The sequence below is a fragment of the Lactuca serriola genome, chromosome 4 (genome assembly GCF_051521515.1).
Source record: "Lactuca serriola cultivar US96UC23 chromosome 4, Lser_US96UC23_V15, whole genome shotgun sequence".
NCBI classification, from domain to species: domain Eukaryota; kingdom Viridiplantae; phylum Streptophyta; class Magnoliopsida; order Asterales; family Asteraceae; genus Lactuca; species Lactuca serriola.
This window is the reverse complement of record NC_136411.1, coordinates 87,078,356-87,087,423: the sequence shown is the minus strand read 5'-3', so window position 1 is coordinate 87,087,423 and position 9,068 is coordinate 87,078,356. Positions and strand designations below refer to the sequence as shown.

Sequence of the window (9,068 nt, the reverse complement as noted above, 5' to 3'; positions counted from 1 at the left end):
TGTTAAACCAAGAGTGTGCATAAAAAGAGTGTCCAAATCTAACTTCGTATGAGGAAGTTATGATTTTTCTAAGATTTAGCATAGCAGTACACAGCCCGAAATTCGAATTTTAGATCGGTCGATTTTTAACCAAAAAAGTCTAAACAATAAATGAAGATATCATTAATAGGAGTTCAACGATAAAATGACAGTCGAAAACGGAGCTCGTATGCGAAAGATTTGGACGAAACTTAGTCCCTACTCTTCAAGCGCGGTGAATTCGATACAGTTTTGTAAATCTGAGATAGAGTGAGTATTAGACGACGGGATCTAAATGAAAGTTGTAGTACTCATAAATACCAACGCGTGAATATAAAGAACATCAATAATAGAGCTTGTATGCGAAAGATATGGACGAAACTTAGTCCATACTCTTCAAGCGCTATAAATTCAATACAATTTTGCAAATCGGAGATAAAATGAGAATTAGTCGGCGAGGTCTAAATGAAACTTGTAGTATTCATAAATACAACGCGTGGATATAAATAACATAGAAAAAATGGAGCTCGTACGCAGAAGATACGAACGAAACTTAGGGCTTACTCTACAATATAACCCTTATAAATAAGAGATGAACTCCTCATATTTTCTTCACACCATAAGCCTTTCTTTCTCTCTCAAACTTCTCTCTAGACTCCCAAAACCCCTCTGAATCCCTAGTAACCTCAAGTTGCAAGAGGAGAGACCTGTAGCGCCCGAAGGCTCTAAGAAAAAGAGCTTTTCGGCTCAGAAGCTCTACTCCACCGGAGTCCGGTTTTTAATAAAACCGGTTGTAAGTGAAATAAGCCTACCATAGTTATATATAGCTTATATTTAAATATAATATCGTTATTATGAACCTGGAAATAAGATTTATTAGTGATTCAAATTCGTTATACTGATTGATCTACTTACGGGAATGATGTCTAGGCTGTGATTTAGTGAGGTGTTTAAAGTGGGATTTCCAAACAGTATACTTCGTATACCAAACGGACCCTACCTTCGATATGATCCTACCTGGTTGTTCCTTAGTTGATAGATCATGAAAGTAGACTTTGAGTTAATGATGAATTCTAGACTAATAATTAGTCGCAATAAAGATTAGACTAAAACTTAGCGATAATAATGCTAGGTTTCGTCGAAGGAATATAGAATCGTTAAAAGCGAAGCGTTGCCCGAGTTTGGAATCATACCTTTAACAAATGAGTGTATAGTTACTTTCATCTTACACATAAATATGAAGTATTTTATATAAATTACGTGCTATGTATGTATACTGTCTGAATACTTGTTGTGTATGCTAGATGAAACGTTTTATACATGTTTTAAATGATCTAAACTGTATATGTATTTTATATCTACAAAATGTGTTGGGTAAAACATGGGTAGATCATAGGTGATATAAATGATGAGCGACGAAAGATGAGATAAACGATGAGCGATGAAAGATGAGATGAATGATGAGCGATGATATATGAGTGATAAAATACGGTGTGAAGCGATGAGCCAAAACGATGAGCCAAAGCGATGAGCCAAAACGATGAGCCAAACGATGACCCAAGCGATAGCCCTGTCATCTAGCAGAGTATGGACGACAACCACAGGCTATTATAGACAATCTATTGGAACACTAGAAGGCTCGCAGCCTGTAGGTGTTGTGAACAATGTGTTCACCCGGTGTACTCTAAAAACCCATTGACGGGTATAAACGAGATAAAACCTGGTGACTATGCATATTTAGTGCCGATTCCTTAGGATACTCCTTGTGAATGAATGAACGGGGAATAACTAAATCTTAGGGTAGATCCTTAAGAGTAAAGAAGATAATGGGTATGGGTAACTGGGTTGATTGTTTGATGTTTAACATAATAATTACATTATTGTGGGTTGAAAACCCTATGTACTCACCAGGTTTCCCAACCTGACCCACTCAAGCTTATTTGTATCATAGGTGTTGATATGAAGCTACTTTACACTGAGGGATTTAAAAGAGATGTAGATCACTAGTGTAATTGAATGTAAGTTTTTTTATGCTTATGTTTATGTATTCGTGATGACATCCCAAATGTTTTAAAATGGATAAAAATACATTTCTTCGGAAATGCTTTGATAACGTATTTATCATGTTTTCTGGGAACAAATTCCGCAACATTTTATTAAAAGAGGTACTCTGATTTTTATAAGGCATAAACAAAATCGGTCTTATCTGGCTGTGAAAATGGGGATGTCACATTCTCCTTCCAAGCCGATGTGGGATCAGGTGCAACCCACCTTCACCCCCCATTATAGGGTTCGACATCCCTGTCGAACACATCGACTTGTGCCCCCACTCTGATACATTTTGTAACATTCATAAAGTTCTTAAAAATTCTAAACTTTTTAAACAACCACAAAGCCATCATTTATTATAATTTGTTTTCAAAATAAGTTTCACATCAGCAAAGTCCCAAAATCGTAAAACAAAACATGAGGAGGTGCACGATCATGCCTTTGCCTTCCCACGATCCTCTGAGGTACCTAAAACATAATCCAAACTATAAGCCTAAAGCTTAGTGAGTTTTCTCCTAAAATACCCATACATAACAATAGCACAAATATAATAACAACATATTGTGGGTCCAATTAACCATCGAGTTGGAATACCCCAGGCCCCTCAACCATCGGGTTGGAATGCCAACATACTATGGGTCAAATCATCCTCGGGATGGAATACCATAGGCCCTCAATGATCGGGTTGGAATGCCCTGGCTTGTTGGCTTACGCACAAAGTAGTGAAGCCTCAGCCACCAACCAATCATGTGCAAATATACATGATAATCATATGACAATCTACAGCCAAATGAACAGATCTAAACATAGCAACATCCTATCTACCAGGATACCGATCTAACGGATCATAACAGCATAATAGGATATCAATCTAATGGGTCGGCGTTGGTGTCTTCGACTCGCAAGTATAGTGAGGGTAATTCACCTCAGAAGAAGTGTTGAACTGATAAGATCTGACTTCGAATCTCAGCTCTCGACTCAATGCCTACAACCACCATGACCAACTCCGTCAAAATCCTGACATACCCAAAAATGCCTTCAAAAGTCAAACTTGGTCAACCATGGTCAAAGTTGTAGAGTCAAAATTTCTTGTAATATGTCGAAGTCTGTGTATTTGTCCTTTTCGTATGTTTTCTATGTATTTGCTAAGACATCATTTTAACGAAGCGTAATGTCCAACCTTAGTATTTTTTGTACTTTCAGCCTCCTATAAATAGGAGCTGAACATAGAGTTGATAGAAGAGTTTTCCCATTTCTTCTATCATTTTTGTACTCGTTTTCATTAAAAGTAATATGAGTTAAAACCAAATCTTATTTACTTCATGTGTTCATATTACATCATTTTACTCTGATTTGATTCTCATACTCGATTAAACACTTCTACAATTGGTATCAAAGTAGGAACCATTACTGCGAAGATCTGATTTTCAATTGAATCTCTAGTTTTTGATTCATGTGTTTGTCTCAAAAGTTTCTGCACTGTTTAATTCTGAAAATCATCTCTGATCTACAGTTTTGATTTGATTCTGCGTTTGAATTGTGTAATCGAGTAATCGATTTTGAGTTTTTGATTAATTCATTCATTCAATTTCAAATTTCTTCAAGTTTTTCTGAAAAATCTCATCCGTACGATTATGGCGAATTTCAACATGAACACGATGACTTCATTTTCTCATCTGTTAGGATCTTCTACGAATATTCCTATGTTGATTCCTGAGTACTATGATCAGTGGGCTGATCGAATGGATGATTACTTGAACGGATTGGATGAGGAACTCCGGAGCTGCATTATAGGAATCACTCAACCTCCATCGAATGTTCAAACTATTGGATCATCGAGATCAACACCTGTTGTTACTGAACAATCCACCAGGCTGAAGAACAACAAAAAACGTTATTTGAGAGAATTGTGAGGTGTCTTGCCACCTGTTGTTTACAATTACGTTCATGGTTGTAAAAAAACAAAGGATATTTGGAACACGCTTAAGGAAAAGTATCAGGGAAGCGAGAAAACAAAGTTAAATTTTGTTAAGCAGTGTCTTGTGGAGCTGAAAAAGTTCAGAGAAAAAGAGAATGAAACAATTGAAGTTTACTATGATCGTCTTAATGAATTGATCTATAGATGTAATCGTTATGGAATCACAAGCACTACAAGAAAACAGCCCTTTAATGACGCGCAAACAATGACACTCGCTGATAGACGACGCACATTTGGAAGTGCCCTAAAAGATAATGTCAGTTTTGCAAAATTTGAAGGATAGAGGGCATGCATTTGTGCGCACCCAAAAATTAGTGTCAGAAAAGAAAAAAAAAAGAAATGCGAAGGGCGCCTTTCATAAAATGCGCATCGTGTAAATGTGTCGCTTTATAATTTTTAAGTGAAACACGCGTTTTAGGCGGGAAATGAAATCGACAAAAATTACCCCCCCCCCCTATTGAATCCCATAAATTAATCCCCCCGCCTCTTCTACTTAGCAAGAAAAAGCCCTAGGTCCCTTATCTTCATCTTTAGTATCATTAAACATCTCTTTCATCCTCTGCATTATTTCCATCGTTCTTCCCTCTCCTCACTGATCAATACCCAAAAAACCCTAATATCATAACCACTCCTATTTTCTCGCACAACAAAATCCCAAAATATCACCAAATACTAAATTCCACAAAATCGTTGTGACCATTTTAGCTAGGGCTTTTTTCAAGAACAAAAACACTCGCATCTCTCTTAGCTCTGAAACAATGGACGATTCACCTTGCTTCGCCTTTGGTCACTTCTCCTCCGGCGACGTCAGGCCTTCCTCGTTACAAATCGACCAACGATATCGTGGTGAAGCTTGGCTGCCAAGCTGTGACCTTACGCTGAGGTAGAAGACTTCACCGTGGGTTTTCCTCTGGCGTTCCCCCCAAAGCTAATTTCCATTATTTCATCCCCTTTTACTCCACCGATCGTTCGATTGGTAATGATTCTTGACTCTTACGACCCTATGACCCTCTTCTTCCTCACGTCGTATTCTATCCTATCGTTCTTGCTTTTCATCTCCTTTTCACTATAAATAATTGCTGGTTCTATCTAAGAAATCAATTTTAGGGGGTATTAGGGTTGGAATTTTCTAATTTAATGGTTTGTTGTTCTCAAAATTAGGATTAATCGATACTGGTGGTTTGGTCGCACGCCGTCTTCACTGTGGGATAGAGATCCTCTCCCATTGTTTCTGCTAAGGTACATTTCACTGATTTCTCGATCATATGTCTACTTCAATATCTAACACCTCTGTGTCTCCGTGTTTGCAATTACAGGTAAACAAAGGGTCTGTTCTTCCATCGTTCACACTTAAAGATCAAGACGGTAAAACTGTGAGCCTCTCGAAATTCAAAGGCAAGCCTCTTGCACTAAAAATAAATTTACATATAGTGGCACAAACTTTTAATGGCACAAAAATTTTGTGCCACTATATTAAGTTTTTAATGGCACAAAAATTTTCATTCCCGCTACTTGCTAAAATTTCATTCCCGCTTCTATCAAATTTCCATTTCCCGCTTTAGTTTGCTTTCACCCAAAATAGATGTAGAAACTTTCATTATCTTCTAAAAATTCAGCCGTAAGTATCTTTTCAAACCTAAAATGAAGTCCAATTCTTATCTGCTCCTCTCTCCACCCTATGCCACAACTTTGTGCATCGATCTGTCCTGTTGCCTTCTCTAGCCAGTGAAGTTCACCATTGACACACATTAAGGTCTGTATCTACTCCGTTCTTGAATATTCAGCTTTTTAATGTTAATTATTATTGGTGAGAAGTTTTTTGAGTTTCATTTTTAACCTAATTTCTTGTAATTTTCTTCGAATATACTTATTTGGAAAAGTAGTATAGAGTTATACTACAACTATTACCTTTGTTTTTTTGACGAACACTAAGTGTTCGATCAAATTCCTCAGTGAAACTAGAAGCCTCATCTGACGATATCATGCTTCCTTTTGTTTATAGTTACAAATTTTGTAAGTTGTACTTGAACAAAACTTTTATGTATTGTTGAACTATATGATGATGTGTGCTAATTATTTGTAGTGTTGTTACACTTAATTCTATTCTTCCTACTATTTCTCTAAAAAAAACATGTCAAATTTATTCATTCCATGAAATTTAAGCATAAACTGTCTTTGATAAACTTTAAACATCCCTATTTATCTGATTAACATCAGGTGAGGATCTCAATGTCTCTTACCTTCATTCATATCACTATCAACTTATTCAAGTTGCCTCTTAATGTTTGCTTCTTGTTTATTAGCACTATTGTCTGGTGATGTTTGTTTTAACAAAAACTGTGAAAAAGACTTATTATAATGAGGAGAACACAACTTTGAGTTGTTTCGTCCCCAAGTGTGCTCCTTCGTTACCTGTACCCAAAATCTAGCAAGATGTGGGTAATAGATCTTCACTAAAATTACTTTTAAGAGCTTCAAAAGTGAGCTTTCATTAGAGAAAAAGACATTTCTTTTGTTTGGGGTTACATTGAGATTGTATACCTTTGTTATCCCCTGTTCTGAAAATCATGTCTTTTCCAGGTTAAGCCCCTGATATAAAGAATAAGGACTTTCTGGAAAGCCTATAATGCTTGGAAGTAGAGTTGTTACTTTGTGGTATCGGCCTCCTGAGCTTTTATTAGGTGCTACTGATTATGGAGTAGATGTTGATTTGTGGAGTGTTGGTTGCATCCTTGCTGAACTTTTTGCTGGCAAGCCTATAATGCCTGGAAGAACAAAGGTACTTTATATAAACCATTAAGCCTTGTATGGATAAAGTGGCTGAATGGGTAATTATATAATGTTGTATACATAAAGACGGTTTCTTTTCTAGACTAAATAGGCTGTCTTAATCTGAGTAAATGATCATTTTACCCTTCTATTGGGAAATGACAATTTTTCAAACAAATCAAACCCATTTCTTAGTTTATATCTTATTAAACAACTCAATCCAATTTCATAGTTTATACTTTATACTCTATACCAATTATCAAACTAATCCGGACCTCATCAAATCAAATATGTAAACCTAAAGCTAAAAAATGTAATAGAAAGCCTTAACCAATTTCACAAATTTGAACTTAATCAAAACTATAAATCTCATAGTATTCTTACCTGTGAAAGTATAGATTTACAATTAGTTTTTATTTTATGAGTATTCTTTTTTAAATAAAACAAAGCTCCAAATGTGTAACCATATGCTTCAAGTCCAAATCCATAAGGAATGGTTAGGGGATAGAAAGGCAAAAATGTAACAAATAATGTTTGTATGTATTAAGCTTGTTTTTTTTTTGGCTTAAACATAAACTTCAAGTCTAATCCCTATTGTATGATTTTTTCACCTTTTTAGTCACTGAAACCGACACCATGATTAACTGCATGTAGAATGATTATTTTGCCCTCTATTTCATATTTTTCTTATTACTCATTTGTATTAATAATTATTCACAGGTGGAACAACTACACAAAAATTTTAAACTTTGTGGTTCACCATCTGAAGAGTACTGGAGAAAATCAAAGTTGCCTCATGCCACTATTTTTAAACGCCAACATCCTTACAAACGGTGTGTGGGTGAGACATTAAAGGATTTCCCTCCATCTGCTTTAATGCTTTTGGATTCTCTCCTTGCAGTTGAACCTCATAACCGAGGATCTTCTTCTTCTGCACTACATAGTGAGGTACACTTAAGCTCTATTCTGTATGAATGGGTATTGAAGTCTGTCTGGATAAATTGTTGGGAAGATAAAAAAAAAGAAGGGCAAAATAGGTAAATGGGTAGTGTCTTAATACGTTAATTGATGTGTTTTTTTGGGGGGATAACCCATTAAGAGTATCTGCTTTCTCAAAATTTCAAAAAAATAATGGCTAATTTTTTATTAGGATAATATACTTCTTAAAGTCTACCCAATTATAGTAATGAAAATTTCTTTGTATTTTGAGGACATTGTTATTTGGGTAAAAATTATAAAATTACAATCCTGTAGTAAGAAATGAAAGTAGAATGCTATTATAAACAAATAAATGAAAGTAAATTATAATCCGTTAGGATAGGGTTGGGTCTTTGTGTGGGTTCAACTCTTTTTGTGTGTGTAAGTGGTAAAAAGCCATAACCTGCATGTACGATCTGTGTGAGGTTTAAAGTTACAACATATTCTTGGGTTTTGTTATCACCCCAAATCCACCTTGTGAAATTTTCATATTGGTCCAGCTGTGATTGCCCATTACAAGTTGCACTTTCAAACTAGTAGTGCTAATGAGTGTTTTCTTTGGTCGTTGCTAATGTTGCTAATGTTTCTATTTGGTTCCATAAAGATGGCATGAAGTAATTGGATTAAAGAACCTTTTGCCCCTGCTACTTAGGACCTATCATGAATTCTTTGCTTTAAAGACTCTTTTTCCCTTGGATTTTCATCAGGTGCAATTAGACTCGTTATAGATATTTTATATAAAAGAGGAAAGAGATTCAAACTAATTAAGTCTCATTAATTACAAACATGTCCTTCATCTTTCAATGTGTACAATTACAACTTCTATTATTAAATACCTCAAGTGATAAAGGGATCTTTCGGGGGTTCTTTCTGGATTGACCAAGGAGTTCAACGTCGACAAGTTTCTAGGTATATGCCCTCGTATAACTTGTTATAATTTGCTCATTTTACTGAAATTTATCATATTTCTACAATGTCACAGGCTAGGGTTCGACGTGCAACTGTTGTGAGTTTGGATGCAGACCCCTGTTTCAAGAGAATTGCATTCGTATAAATTATAATGCTCGTCAACATTTCTGTGTAAGTAACTATTTTATTCATATCTTGTTTTTTTTTTCTCTCTCTCTCTCTATCTCTCTCTCTCTCTCTCTCTCGTATCCAAATCACATTCCCTTTCTATAGTATCTCAAGTAGCAGCATAATTTCAAGGAAAAAGCACATATGATGTGCTGCAAAAGAGATTCACCAACTTGATTTTTTAAACCTGATGTTTAAA

General features: G+C 35.6%; 1 pseudogene; it reads left to right on the top strand.

Annotated features, from left to right (window-relative positions):
• Window positions 1–6,671: 6,671 nt before the first annotated feature.
• LOC145098582 (putative serine/threonine-protein kinase At1g09600 pseudogene) lies at window positions 6,672–8,846 on the top strand (annotated as a pseudogene).
• Window positions 8,847–9,068: the final 222 nt, after the last annotated feature.